Genomic DNA, 15,970 nt, shown 5'->3' with positions numbered 1-15,970 from the left:
GCAGATTTCCTAATATTGTAAAGATTCATTATTTACAGCACAGATGAAAGTTATTGGATTTCACTTAGCACGTCTTACTGAAGTAGATGCACAAAGAAAACCCCGATGATTTTGGAGCAATAAAAATCTTAGCACTTTGCACAGCAAAACCGTGTTATTCAATTCAATATGTTCCTGTATTCCTATCTTTTCTTATTCTAAAATATAGAACCATCGTACATCTAGAAGAATATAATTACAATTCTATCTTTAAAACAACTTTCCAAATATCAAACCTTGCTATTGTGATTAATGTTTATTACAAGAGTCTAGTAAAATTCTTACTATAAGAGAGAGAAGATGTGTTTTTCTTTCTATTTCTCTCTTTTTATTCTCTTCCTCTTCTTTTTCTTTCTACGGAAAAATAATATTTATATAAATATAAATTTTCAAAAAAATCAATTTTTAAGTTAAAATATTGAAATAATATTTACTTTTTATTACGCTTAACTGATCTCTGATAACTTTATATTCTACATATTTTATATATATTCCTATCATATCTTACAATAAAGAAAAAAACCTTAGGTTATAGACTGTTTTCTTTTCTCGGCGTATGAAGTCATAATTAAGAATGTCGCGGGTTTATTCGACAGTATGTGACTGATATTGAATGTAATAAATAAAGAAATAATAAATAAAAAAAGGTTTAATTTTGATTCGAAATTTCGATCACAATAGGTATTCTCATTTATTTGTATCTACGTGTAATTGTTTAGTTTTGAAAACTTTCCACAAATAAGTTTTACAAACTCTAAACTAGAATACTTCCACAAACATTCCGACAGAGAAGGGCAGAAAAGACATAAATAATGACTATGAAGTTCACCGTACTTTGTGTCAAATTGCAAGCAATAAGAACTAACAATTTAATTTTATCGCAAGAAAGAAACAATCTACACGGAAAAAATGATGTTAAATAACTCAGTTGAATTATATAAAATATATTCTATTTATGCAACATTAATATTACGCTACATACAGCAGATAATTTTTTTAGAATTCTAAATGTTAAATTAATCGCATATGCAATTGAATAAACTTTTTATTTTTGTGGCAATTTGTGACGTCAACTTTAATTGAAGCAACTTCGTTGTTTCTGTGTAGCTATATACAAATAATAAAGTATATAGATTGTTACAACACTGCAAAATTTTATAATTACACTACTTTTTGTGTTTGACATTTGTGCATCTAATCCTGTCGCAGATTGCGCAAAAGGTGCGATAATCATCAAAAATCGCAATATTTCCTGATTACGAAACACGTTAGCTTGTTTTTTCCGCACATAGATGCGCAGAAAAAACATGTCATGCACGTTATAATGTCTATATAAAAGCGAAAAACTGTCTAATGCAACTAGTGTATGATGTGCATCACATCGAACACAATGAAGCCAATCTTCATCGCGTTACTGTGCCTGGCAATGGTAAGAAATCGATTTTATTTACAACTTCATAAAAAATTGATGGTAAAACACACACACACACATATATATATATATATATATATATATATATATATATATATGCGTACAAGTTGTTTTAAATATATTTAAATTTTAATAATTTTAATATGTTGCTATCTAAATTCGATATCTTTTTTTAAATCCAAAAACCACTTACTCTTTTAAATAATAATTTTTTTGTGAAAACATTTAACAGATCAGACAAATTAGAGTAATTTATAGTTTTTTTACGTAATAACTCATAGATTTAACTAGACGTTTGAACTATTTTAAAAAAACTTACTTTAAAAATTTATATAGAAAATATTATTTAGATAATATATTTAGATAATATAACGATGCGTTTTATTACATCAATCAGTTTATATTATATAAAAATTTAACTTTGATTACTATATATTTTATTACAAAAATAATTATATTAATCATAGATAATAATTATTACATAATATAAAATTTTTGTAATTCTGTCAGTTAGCTGATATAGCAGTGGGCAATGCAATAAACATAATGCAAAAGGCAAGTAAAAATAATATACTCATAACTACATGCATACTCTCATATTTATACATCTAAAAATATTACAAAACTGTATTAAAGTAATAAAATTTTTAATCTTACAAATGTGAAAATGTATGCGCTTTTTTGTTTAATTTTGTCGAATAGAATTAAAAAGTAAATGTACCTAAAATCTATGCAATTTAAACTTACTTCTTTTCAAATTTAGCTCACGACATTTGAATAAAATTTATTTAGAAACAGGTTTTATTTTACTTATATTTATATTAAGTTTTTGTGCATATCTCAAAAAGAGAGCCATCCAAGATACTAACATGCTAAGAAGTGTAATAAGTGCTGAGAGAAATTTGGTACGACGTTCAGCACAAGATAGTCCATCAGGAGGAGGAGGAGCTAAAGCAGGCTTTGGATTTGGATTTGGAATTGAAGGAGGAGCAGGAATGGGAGGAGGATCTGGAAAAAAATAAATGCAATCACAAAATATGTTTGTATTTTTCAAAATACTCTAGCTACCATTCTCTCTCTCAATATAAAACTATAAAATCACTTTCATTGGTTACTTTAAGATTGCCTACTTTATAGAAGAAGTTTTTATGTATTTTTTATGTACTTATACAAAATTGTTTTACAGATATCGTCAATCTGATGTCGATTATGCTGCTAAATAATAGATCGAAGATATCCATATCAATTTCTTCTTCTATGCGGATATTATATCGATTCAACATTATTTTACAGTATATGTACAGCTGATTGGATTTCTCACTTACAAATGGCACATCTTATGCACGAATTAAAAGAGAAACCTCGATGATTATAGAGCAATAAACTTTAGCACTTCGCACAGCAAACTGTTATTTTTTAATTTAAGTCAACCCCGTGTGTTTATTTCCTTTTCCTTTTCTACAGTATGTACAGAATGTTATTGTGGATACATATATTGTGAACATATAAATATATATATTAAATATATGAAATAGTTACACTTCTCTCTTTAAATTATTTTTTTGCATAACAAAACTCGCTTTTATTGAAATTAAGTATGTAAGACTTTACCATGAAATTTTCACTAAAATATGCTTTTTGATATATATCCATTAATATGTAGAAAGTTATTATTATACGTAACTGAAAACTTATTCTAAAACTTTTGTAACTGAAGACTGCATATTTACTTGAGATATCTTTATATTTTACGATACTAAAAATCAGCAAACATACATTTCTTTCTTAAACTTGAATTTAATTAGTGGATTTTTGCAGCAGGAACAATTAAAATTATAAATATAATTAATCGTATACTTGTGTACAAAATTTTTTTGTAAAATATTGATGCTAAAATAAGAGATGAGAATTAAAACAAGAATATTAGTTAATAAACAAAATGTCACAAGCATTCTAGCTCATTTCGAGCGGCGTTTAAAGCATCAAAAAGGTTTTTACTCAGTGAGTTTAGTCTGAGGAAAACGAACATTCTAAAATAAAGGAAAGATTCCTGTATATGATTTTGGTATAGTAGATTAAAAACAAACTTCTATTTTTTTATAACATATCTGTACTCTGAAAGAGATTTTAAAACTATGTTTTATCGAAAAGTATTAAAAAACGATTGATTTAAAATTTATTTTACATATCAATCACATGTCTGTGTATGACTCGAATTATAACTATCACAATAGTTTTTTTAAGTAATATTTTTATTGCTATTAAATTGTTTTGTAAAAAGCAATATATTTTTTAAACCAGTTTTACAAAGTGCAATATTTTGTTTTATTCTAAGTCTCACAACTATAGTCACAATTGGAAAAAGTAAAATTGATATTCATATAATCTGATCTTACATTTAAGATCATTGTTTATCCTTTGAAATGCTTTGACAGCCAATAAAACGATCTGTGCAGCATCTTAAGATAAATTTAAGATATGACATCTTAAAGATCGGACTATAAATACTGACCTAAGAATCGGTCTTCTTTGTTTTAAATAAGCAAAAACGGTAAAATTATGATATGTCAACCACTTCCATAAAAACCTAAAGAAAACTTTACACTAGAATATTCCCAAAAGGTACTTCCGATAGAGAAGCGCAGAGTAGACATAAATAATAATCGAGAAGTGCAATGTTGCATTGTGCTACATTGCAAACGATAAGAACTAATGATTCGATTGCGTCACAAAAAATAATATACAGATAATAACATATGTTTCGCTGATTGTTGCAGCACAACGAGACTTTATAATTACACTATTCACCATTTTTGATGACTCGTGCATCAAATCCCTGTCGCAAATTGCACAAAAAGGCGTGATAATCACCAAAATTACATTACTTCCTGGTCACGATACACATCGACGTGTTTATTTTTTCTCACGCAAGGACATCTTAAGATGTGATGTGTAGCGCGTGTCACATCGATTATAACATCTGTATAAAAGCGAAAAACTGTCTTGATCCAACCAGTGTATGATGTGCATCAAATCAAACACAATGGTCAAATCAATCATCATTGCGCTACTTTGCCTGGCAGTGGTGAGAAATCGAATTTGCGTGAAATTTCAAAAACAAGTGATGTGTAAACTTACGTATGTGTACACGTTTTATATTACATAATAATATTACATAATAATATAATATGTGTAATTTCGATTTTTTTGAAAAAATTTCGAATATCACAATTTTGCGGAAACATATTTTATAAATAACACTGTGCGTATGTGCGTTAATGTATACACATCACTCGTCTTCTTTTATACATATTTGATATTAATTCTTTTTGAACATATGTATAGTTGCATTTGTAATTCTTTCAGTTATCTGTCAATATAGAAATGAGCAATGGAATGGTCGTAATGCGAGCGGTAAGTAAAAATAATATGACTCTAACAATTATTTATATACATATAAAAATACTGCAAATGATTCGACAGATGTGTGTTTCAATCTTACACAAAATTTTTTATTCAATTTTGTTGGATAAAAACGCAAAAAATAAATGCACTATGAAATTAACTTATTCCGAAATTTATCACACATGCGATTTAAATATTTTATTTCATTTACGTTTTAAGTTTTCTGTCTCTTTGTATATTTAAAAAAACAGGCAAGCCATGGTAATAACATGAAAGGAGCAATAAATGCTGCGATGAAATCGCATGTAGCGCGACGTGCGGCTCAACCATTAGCACAAGACGAAGATGACACAAATCCTCCGAAAATGTTTAAAATAACGGCAGCGTCACAAAGCAATGCAGGAATGGAAATATCTATGTCATCTAAAAAATGATTACTATCAAAGTAAATATTTTTTAAATTGCTACTTATTATTATTGAAAAAACTATGAAATCAATTTTATTCAATTTTTTCTTTTCACACACTTCTTTGTTTATAATAATGTTCACGTTATGTTTACATAATTATATAAATGTATATTACAGATAGCGTCCACAGTCAGACATTGCTTGCGGAAAGTATTGCAAAATAATGAACAGGCAATATTCATTACAGATCTATTATTTTACAACACAAAGATGAAGGTATTGGATTTCTCACTTAGCACTATGGCGTATCTTACGATTGGTTGCGTGAACTAAAAGAACTTTTTCTTGTCTCGATAATTTTAGAGAAATAAAATTTAACATTTTATGCAGCAAAATCTTAATAGATCTTTGATTTCGTTCAGTATGTTTATTCCTCATCTTTTTCTACTCTAAATGTTTATTCGGATTTAATTCGACGATAAGTGCGATATATCACGTAAGTTTATTTCGCATTCGATCACTTCGAATAGCATTTGGAGTGCGATTATCGCTAATCGCCGATCCACCGAACGTTTCTTTCAAACGTTTTATCCATGGGAGAGACGGAATGAAAAGATACGAGATTCGATTTGCGGATAATCGATGAGACGGCGTGAGTGACGCACCTGCCGATGGCTCTTCTCGAGCATCGGAAGACGACACACGACAATGACAACGACGACGACGATGACGATGACGATAATGAAATGAACGGCATCGACTATGAATATTACCTGCCTCTCTCTTCCACCTTCCTCTCCCGTTCCCTCTTTTTATCTCGTTACGAGCGAATAAATCGCCGAGGTCGATGCCGAGGTCGAAAGGCTTCTATAGTCGCCGATAGGAGGTCGAGCAACGCTGTGCTGATTCACTATTACGCGCGGGATACGCGCGGACGTCGCTTCTGGGTGGTAATTAGCTCCAATCCTGGCAACGGCGTCGTATATCTCGCGATGATTTTTACACGCGAGTCAAAGCGAGACGCGTCTGGCGGTCTCTCTGTCCCGCCATTTTTATGCCGTTCAGATTTTACGCTCTTCTTTTTCTCTCCGCTTTTACCGTCGCTGATACGACGAAGTAGAAACTATGATTTAAATGATTAGGTGACGAGTTGAGTGATTTATCTGCTACTTTTGTTGATTTATTCCAAGAGTAGGTATTTATACAATTTGATTTTAAGACAAACAAGTTTCAGTTTTGCTTTGAACGCTTTTATCGATAATGATTTTATAGAAGTTCTTTTCTCAGATGTGTGTGTATATGTCAAAAAGTATCAAATAAAAAATCAGGATGAAGAGCGAGTAGTTGTGTGAGAACGTTAGATCCTCACCGGATCTTCACAAAGATTCTCCAAAGAAAACGGAGGAAGGAAAGGAAGCGTGGGAGGAGTCGCGGACGGAAGGGAGCTTTAGAATGAGATGAGATTGTTAGAAAAAGGGGTATCAGAAAAAAGCAGGAGGATCGACCCCCATATGCCGCTCAAGTAACAGGTGTCTAATTGTCGATCATTGAATATTAAGACTTTAAGTGTCAGTCTTTCGATCGCTTCGTTAGATCGACGCATATCCCGCCCGTTATTAAGCGATACAGGAAGTGTGAATGTCCCCCATCAAATCTAATATCGATCCTTCCGCTTTTTTGCTTACGATTTTTTTACAAAAGCAATCTCTGATTCGATAGACGCGAGCTAATTTTCTCTCCCCATTTACAATCCGCGTTGTAGTGGATGTTAAAACGAAAGAGATGGACCGCGGTTGTGTGACCGCATCGCTAAAATGCATCTTCCGGTATAAATATATAAAATATATTTACTGTTTCTTCTCGCAAACAACATCTTTCTCGAGTGTTAATCGCCTCACAATCGCGAGTCGCGTCTAGGCGAGACGCGACTTTGCGAGATTGTTTAATTCTCACTCGCGCAACGCGCGGCGATTTGATTCGTGCATGATCACGACGCTCGATTGGCGGCGTTGCTCTCCGCGTGCTCGTGATTGGAATGACTCGGCTGGAAACTGTCTTTCAAAGCGCGCGTCTCGTTTCCACATCTTTTCTTTCGTCCTTTTTTCCGCGGAAGAAGAGAGCCATCGCGCGCGCCGTTCGGTAGCTCGAGCCGGTGCACATTGTCAGCACGTCGAAATATCGCCGGCGAAGTTCACAGTCGCACACAATAAACTTCCTACTTCCATGAATGACAATGGAACCGTAAAGAGAGAGAAAGAGAGAGAAAAAGATGCGTTCTTTTCCCATATCCTCAGTTGTAGCCACGAAATTAGTGTGACTGTCGGCTGATTTCGATGACTCGAAACACGCTACCGCGCATTGTCTGCCGTCTCCCCGGGTTTCCTCCCCGTGAATTTCCCGCGGTGAAAAATTAGAAGTGGTCCGTAAAGGACCACCTAGATGCGGACGAATCGAAAAGATCGAGGGATGATTAGGTTGAGAAAAATAATGAACAAGACGAACATATAGAACAGAAAGCATTGTGTGAATTTTTAAGTATGACGGTTGATTGATAATTTAAAAATAATAAAATAGTAAAACTGCGTGGTGATTTTTTACTTTGAGAATTTTCAAAATACGCGTATGCTCTACAAATCTAATTTGAAGACTGATAGTTTTTTTGTCACGTAATATGATTCTATGTGTGGCGCGTCAAATCGAACGACCGCTCTCTTCGAGATCGCTGGAAACTCTTGGCTCTTGGGAAAAACCGACGCTATTGAACCATCATCGATACTGTCGTACACACAATATAATTAATCGCGCCGTTCTCACCGACGTTGACGCTCGATCGCACACGATGGGCGTTAACAAGCCATTGTTTTTAATTTACTACCCCATTCTCTTTCGTACCCGCACTTATTTCAAATTAATTTTAATCGCAGACAGTGTGTGGATATTCTTCAATTTTCGGTGAAAACCATCTGACCAGTGAAATTTTCTTGACGAATTAATCTTAGTTGTATTCTAAGCGCTAAATATTTTATTTATAACATTTTTCATCTTGAATTAATTATTAGAAGTTTCTACAGGTAGAATATACTTGACATTTTTTTTAATCGCGTATATTTTTCGTAACGCAAGCATTTTTGGGATTCCGAGAGTCGTTGATGTACCGTTGGGTTTACTGACAGATCTCTCGGTCGATGTACACACGTCGTCGTGTCGTTGTCAATACGTCTCCTCCATAAATCACGGCACGGCGAACGGGGACAAAGACTACGTCGTAGACAGTTAATCGAACGGGCGAGAGGAGAGTTTATCATATAGGATCGATGAGAAATTTAATAAGTAATATAAATTAAAGGTTCTCTCTCTATTTTCATACATCACGTCTCGCTTGAGAACTGCTCGTGAAATCTGTCGTTTGAAAATTATGAACAGACAAATCGCTAAGACAATGCGATTTATTGCCTGTATTAATATTACAAAGAAAAAGAGAGAGAAGGTAGATTTCATCGTAGCACACGTGCGCACTGGGCTCGTAGCACGGGACAAATCGATATGTAAGAAGGGGAAGAGAAAAAATGAAGGAACTCTCTTTTTAATAAAAGCGATCGAGGGCGAGAGAACAGCGCCCGTCCATTCTTTCGCTATTTCCAAATCTTATGGGCGGCATTGTGACTTAATTCGCTTTCCCTGCCACGCTCGCGATGGGTGGTCGGTACGGATATCTCGACCGAATTTCTCACGAGAACACACCCCGTTGAGAGCAGTTACGACGGCGAGAAAGCCACAAAGGAAAACGCCTCTCTCCGCCGCGTAATTTATCTGAAAACTGTTGCCAGACCTTGCACTTGTCTCGTATTGACACCTACTTGTTCGAAAACAGAGGACGTTTCGTAAGATCCGCGTCGACCGTTAGAAGGATACTCTTTGATGTACCGAGTAAGTTTTTATCGCGAAAATTTAGAATTATTTCATCGTGAATGTTAGATTATTATTAACATTTTTACAATTACGTCGTGTTTATGAGGCTAGAAAAAAATTCGTTTCTACGAGAGAAAGCCGACGCTCGATCTAGATCCGCGCTCGTCTCCTAAATCTTTTAACAATTAACCCTGCGCGCGCGTGCAGTGACGTTATCGTAATTACAGGGTTGATTGCTAATTGCGCGGTGCGTGCCCGCGTACAAAAGTGAAAATGAGAAGGCGTGCCCAGGCTCGTAAATCACTCAAAATATTCGATAAAGCCAACTCGGACTCCCTTCGCCGGTCGGTTATCGCTTAATACGTTTTACAACTTTATCCTATCGCGAGAATCAGCCGTCGAAATTCGACGGGGGAAAAAAAATTGTTATTATCACGAGGAATCGCTCGGTCAACTAAAAAACGCACGTTATAATTGGACAAACTTCCGAATTTTTTTTTTTACTTTCTAGTAGGTAAATAATTGTATGTCGACGAACGTTGAAAATAAAGTCATTTTTACTGCGAATCAACGCCGCGGTCAATGACCTACGTTTTTTGTTTATCATTTACATAATCGTTCGAACAGACGTCGCGCTCGTAAATGCACGTGCTATGACAACATTTGTCACAAAAACATAGTGTTTTGTAACGGATATACCCAAATAATTAGTTGAGATTTACGGTAGCGATTAATCAGTCTTAGAGACTGACGGTAAAATTTTTTGTTCTTTTACTTCGTTCCTTTCGTAGTGGGTTAGCTCGATGGTTTTGAGTAATCTTATCACAGAATAGAGAGTTTATGAAATATGAACGACTGATAAATTAGCTCGCATTATACGTTTTACGTGAGAAAAATAACTTAATGCGTGGAAGATTGAAATAAATGTAGAAACTGACGATTACGGGCAGGAAGTTCCTCCGTTTAATGTTGTCATTTCATTTTTTTGTTAAAAGAAACACTTTTTAAGACGCTAATTTGTAGCGCGACGTATATCTTAACGTATAATACTCGCACACTTGTGTGCGTGTGCGCGCGCGCGTACACGCTCTACCTCCACTAGACAAAATAATCATCATCTTTCTTGCTCTGTGCGCTGTCAAATAATTTCGTAAAGTCACCGCAATATATTGGTGAACATTGATATTTCAACGTCCGCCGAGATCGTCGATGGCGCGCGAATAACGTGTTCGATCGTATTGTAACGACATATTCCCTGCGTCATCCGAAGCGGGGCGAGGAGTGTTAGATTGCGCGCGCGCGCGTTCCGTATCGAATGTTGATTGTATTAAACGCGACGAGAAGGGCGGCGCGCGATCGTGCGAAGACGAACAAAACGCTTTTCCCGATCGTCGTCTCTCTTTATCGGATTCTCACCTCCGCGTCTGTATCGTTTCCACGTGGGTGGCGCGTATCGGGGGAAATATTACACGGACTTTTAGGACAGTTTAGGATGGCCCTTACAGGGTGCGCCGTTAGACAATGGCGAATTCTCCCCGCCCGGAAGAAAGCCGCATCCTTTCAAAGCCGCGCGAACACCTACCAGGATCTTTAATAACGAACTCGATGCACGTCGTCGTTTCTCACTAACTCTCTCTCACACTCTCTCTTTCTCTTTCTCTCTTTTTTACCTCTCTCGGGTTCTTTCGCGTAAAACGTCTTCATCTTCCCGGTGCCCCCTTTTCTTTTTCCTCTCTCTCTTCTTTACGTAGTACGTCCGCCACGTTGATTTCGATTGTAGACCGCGCGATGACTCGCATATCCGAGATGCGATCACGCGGCAGATGCGTCGGTGATTTAACTTCCTGATCTTTGCCTGTGAAAAATCTCCTCGCGTCTATCCGCGATCTCTCGCGATTCGAGAATCCGAATCCGGACCTGCTCGCAGCAGGCAGATCGCGTCGGTAACCGAGTGACGATTGAGAAAAGGGGGAGACCGGGTTTCACGCGCGTGTCGCCTCGCGCACGCATATGCGCGGATCCGACCGGTGTCACCGCGTCGGTCTGCAGTCACTGACTCCTTTCGGAAGGAAATCGCTCGTGTATCATTTCTCGGGGGGGTGAGGAGAGGGAGCCCGCGTAACACACGTAATCGTCGCCGAAGCACGGCGAGTTCAAAGTCAGATGCGAAACTGTTGAGAATTAACGAGCGGCACCAAGGGAGCAATTGCCGTGTCTCGCGATTCTCCTTTCTCCGGTCCGGATTGCCGGGGAAATCGCCTCCGTCGTTCTGTTCTCATTACACTGTGTACGGATATAATCAGTCTGGCGTTGTGTCACGCGGACACAACGGAGGGAATCGGAAGGAGTGCCGTCGATCCTCTGGGTCCGGTTCACCCCCGGGTTCGGGCTCGGCCCGATAGCTTGTAATCAGTGTCCCTTTCTTTCGTAACGTTTTCGCGCGCCACGTACGCAACCTGTATTTTGGTACGAAGAGAGGAACGACGCACGCCACACGCGGACCTTTCGCAAACAAAATCTCGTCTCGCGTTCTCGACGTGCTCGATTTTTGCGGAAGTCGCCCGGCTAACATCAAGCAATATGCATACTGTATTTTTGTATTTTAAATACACGGAGTTTCTCTCACGTATTCGACGTGTGTATTCTCAGGATCGGAACGACGCACGCGGCGATCTCGAAAGAAAAAGTCATGTGGTCTTAATATCTATTGCAATTTTCAGAATGCGTTTGTTATAATAACCTTTTGCTTATGTCTAATTTAAAAGTTTTTACGTGCTCCTGCATTATTATTTACTTTGCATCTTACTAGCAAATTGATTGAATAATCTTTGAGAAACAAGTGAGCGAACAAAATTTACGCGATGCAATTATTTTACTATTCGTGTCGCGATAATAAACATGAGAAGTCCGTAATTAGGTGCGAAAATGAACGTACGGCCCTGAGCGGCTACCAGTTTTCGTCTCTCGACAATTTGTGATTCGAAAACGTGACAAAGAGAAAGGAAGGAAGAGAACGGCCGCGAGTACGGGTCGCACGCGTATTTTTTTTTTTTTTCTTTCCAAGCAGTATTTTCAATCATTGATACTTTCCACATTCTCAAGTTTTGTTTTTTTTTTTTTTTTTTTTTTTTTTAGCTACGAACAACAATATTCGTGTTGCGTGCCACGCGAGAGGTGCATGCGTGGCACATGCAGGGGAGGGGAGTCCGCGAGTATACCCCCGATAATTATGTTATTGTAACAAGAGGAAGACGTAAGGAAACTTCCACGGCGGCGGTGCCGGCTTTTTTGGAAACTGTGTGATCCCCGAAATACATCTCGTACCTGTTTCGACGTATCCAAAAACCCGTTTGCGTGCAAAACGCCGTGCGATTAATTTTTAAATCCGTCGCTCTGTTCCGATAAAAAGTAAACGTACGCGAGAAATGTCTCCCCAAGGTTGTCGTGTGTGTTGTCGGAACTCTGTTTTCTTTGAGAATCGTCTATCGGGTGTGTGTGGTTTATTGTTATTATCGATCGGATATCTTGTTGTTTTTCACGTGTTATGCTGGCTGGCTACACGGGTGCGTCGACAATAGCGCAATTTCTCATACTCGCGAAAGTTGTAATTTCGCGTACTCTTCCTCGTCTTATTCGCGTTCCCAGTCGAGTAGCGGCAACATCGTGTCAGCGCCGTCCACGTGCATCCTTGAATGAAGATCCGGTGAAACAAAACGATAGCCGCTTGGATGTGTTTCCGTTTACGCAATATCCTTCCGGTTTACACACGGCGAGCCGAAAGTGGACCGCAATCGTTCAGAAATTTGTCTCATCGATGCTCGGAAGACCGGAGGTCTCGACTTACAATGGCAAGAGAAAGAAACACACGGACGCGCAGCAAGTGTAAATAGCCGTTAACTCTTTTGTTGCGAAACAAAAACAAAAATACTTTATTTGTAAAACGTTTTGGTATTTTAAGTTTTGTATTATAAACGTTCTTTGATATTTGCAAAATTAATTAAAAACATTGTTTGGAGAAACATATCAGAAATAGCCGCGTATCGACAGTCGTCGACGATCGGCATTCATTGCGAGACAAGAACAGCGACTCGGCGGTACCGCAAGGAAACGTTCGTTCTGTAATACTGGCCGGATGTCCGGTGCGGTTTTGCGCTGCGAACAGTATGGTATTTGTAACGAAATAGAGAAGACTCTTCCAAAGTTGTTTCGTAACGTACATGCAGCTGCAGTTTTCCTTCCGTTCTCGATAAAGACGCACAATCATTAACGCTCGCAATTGACGTAACTCTGCAATTGCAAAATTCTATTATTTCCCTTTGATTTTTTTGATTGGTTTTTTATCGAGACGCGTGCGAAAATTCCTTTCGGCAAAAGAGCACTCGTAAAGTGCTCTCTCTCCGGGATTAAAGTGAACATCCGAGCGTGAGAAATTTGGTGGCCTTTTACCCACGAATACCCGGAGATGCGCAAAAATCTGATACGCACTCTTGCGCGTGTACATCTTCCGAAGACGAGATTAATTCGCGCCGCCAAGTTTCCTCGCGCGTCTAAGTCGAGGAGCGTGCGGTCCGAAAGGAACGTTTTAAACCATTTAGAGACGCGCTTCATTGGGAAATCCGACAATTACTAATTCGCCGGTCGCTCGGCCGCGAGAAATCGCGATAAATCTCGTATTATCCTCGGTCTATCGCGCGGCGTGAATGCGCTCAGAGCGCGTGCGCACACATGCGTGAATTGACGCGCGCGCGCGCGCGCGTTTATATTGTACGTGTGTGATCGCACGTGTTCAGAAGATCCACGCGGAAATGCTTAACTTATGAACTCTCGCGGATTCGAGAGGCAGAAGGGGGAAGGGAAGAGAGAACTACTTGAATAGAAACGTCTCCGGAACCCGTGGCTGTGTGTATACTCGAGAGGATCCGCGGATTGGATCCCCGGCGTTTCCTGGATCATTGCCAAGGTGAAATCATCGGTACGTCACATAGTGGCCGCGCGGCGGCCGATGATTAATGATCGTTCGACGGCGAGCGGATCGACCGCTAAGAGACTCCGACGCTTCCTATCGCGATAGCGAACGATCCTGCCCTCTTCGGGTAGAGATACATTTAGCTACCGATTGTGTACAATCTAGAGATGAATTTTGTTTCAAAACTTTTGAGCACGTGTACACGCGCGTGTTCGTGTAAGGTGAGAAACTTGTTTCATTATGAAGTTATAATAAAGCAGAGAATGACCGTCAGTAAAATTAACGCTTCTGTGTGACCCTTCGTTCTCATTGCTTCGGGAGTATTTTAATATTAAGCGCAATTAAATAAATTAGCTGTCATTAGTCTTCAGACGTTCCGCAATAAATCTCTCGCGAGGAGAGTTTACAAACTGAGAATGTAAAAAAAAAAAAAAATTAAAATTTTCCTTGCGTGGATATATCAAATAATAATATGGTGTGTCATTATGAACAAAGCAACGGTAGAAAAAAATTTTGCTCACAATTATGGTAATTACTTCAATCTACTATTGCTCAATTTGCGCGACCGAGCGAGCGCGGCAACATTGTGCGGAATAATTAATGGAGCGAATTATGCCGATTATCTGGGCCGGCTAGAGCGCGAGGCGGTCCGAATCCGCCGTAAATTAAAGTGTAATTGCGTTTCGATAGATCGGCGAGTACAAAAAGTATATTCGATGTACGCGCACAAAAGCGACCTAAACCGTGTGCGCTCGCGGCTCTTTGCCCTCGTCTCTCGAACGATACGAAATCGGACGATACACGGGCGACAAAAAATTATGCGCCCGATACAAATTACCGTAATTCCTCATATGGATGACTCGGCAGTAAAACGCGCGCGCTCGCCGAGCATCGATCGGCGTTAAAATGAAAATAAGATAGTAAATAGCATTTTATTACTGGATTAAGAAACTCACAAAGGAGTCGGAGCACAACGGAAAACTGTGATCTCGGATCCATCCTAACGACTTGTTGCGCTAATCTCTCGCGCTCATTACGATCTGGATCTTAGTTCGGTCGCGGCACGTACACGAGTCTCGAGAGACTCTTCGGGAGTCCTCGTCGTTCGCGGCAGAGGTCAGTCGTTAACGCGTCACGAAAAGATGGACGAGCCGCTGCCGGTGTCCGCGGGCGCACAATGGCATATTAATGGCTGTCGGTAGCGGTGATAAATTCCTAGGTTGAACCTGCTCTTTCTGTCTCTCCCTTTCTCTCTGTCCGCGAGCGCAAAAGCGCGCGCTCCTTTTGCCGCTCTTTCCTTTTCTTCTAACTCTTTGTTTCTTTCTCTCTCTCTCTCTTCGGTTCTTCTGCGTTACCCTCGGGGACAGAAACCAGGGGGGGAGTTTAGAGCGCGGCGACAATGAGCACGAATAACTCAACGCGTAATACAAACGACGAGAGAATGAGAGAGGAGAGAAGAAAAGACTGTTCTTGCGTGCGCACAGATGAAGCGAGAGAAAGAGACGAAGAAACAGGAAGAGAAATGCTCGGCTACGGTTAATTGCCTTTCGTAAGAGATGTCCGGTTAGAGATCGGCGCTAGTTAACCCCGCGCCATGCCCTCCTCAAGTCCGCAGTCTCTGTCGCGAGCTGCATTATCTTTTCTCCGGATGTAAGATTGCGCTGACGCGTCCGCTATAACGCGCGTCAACGTACGTACGCGAGATGAAACGGATATACAGTTCTTTCGCGGGATTTTGAATCGCGCGAGATAACGAGAAAATGATCGGTTGTTCGCGCGAATAAATTGAGCAATTAACGTAATGATAATT

The 15,970-nt window shown here is 38.9% G+C and overlaps 2 long non-coding RNA genes across 2 annotated transcripts; both read left to right on the top strand.

Annotated features, from left to right (window-relative positions):
• Nucleotides 1–2,319: 2,319 nt before the first annotated feature.
• On the top strand, nucleotides 2,320–2,877 carry LOC109855502. The gene is made up of 2 exons (XR_002250299.1): nucleotides 2,320–2,510; nucleotides 2,658–2,877. It is a non-coding gene; the product is annotated as an uncharacterized LOC109855502 (long non-coding RNA).
• A 1,617-nt stretch (nucleotides 2,878–4,494) lies between these two features.
• Nucleotides 4,495–5,663, top strand: LOC109855693. The gene is made up of 4 exons (XR_002250328.1): nucleotides 4,495–4,556; nucleotides 4,838–4,885; nucleotides 5,128–5,321; nucleotides 5,463–5,663. It is a non-coding gene; the product is annotated as an uncharacterized LOC109855693 (long non-coding RNA).
• Nucleotides 5,664–15,970: the final 10,307 nt, after the last annotated feature.

The sequence above is a fragment of the Pseudomyrmex gracilis genome, unplaced genomic scaffold, assembly GCF_002006095.1.
Source record: "Pseudomyrmex gracilis isolate BER0280 unplaced genomic scaffold, ASM200609v1 scaffold_3, whole genome shotgun sequence".
Lineage (NCBI taxonomy): Eukaryota > Metazoa > Arthropoda > Insecta > Hymenoptera > Formicidae > Pseudomyrmex > Pseudomyrmex gracilis.
The sequence above is the reverse complement of the archived record's forward strand: the minus strand, read 5'-3'. Positions and strand labels throughout refer to the sequence as shown.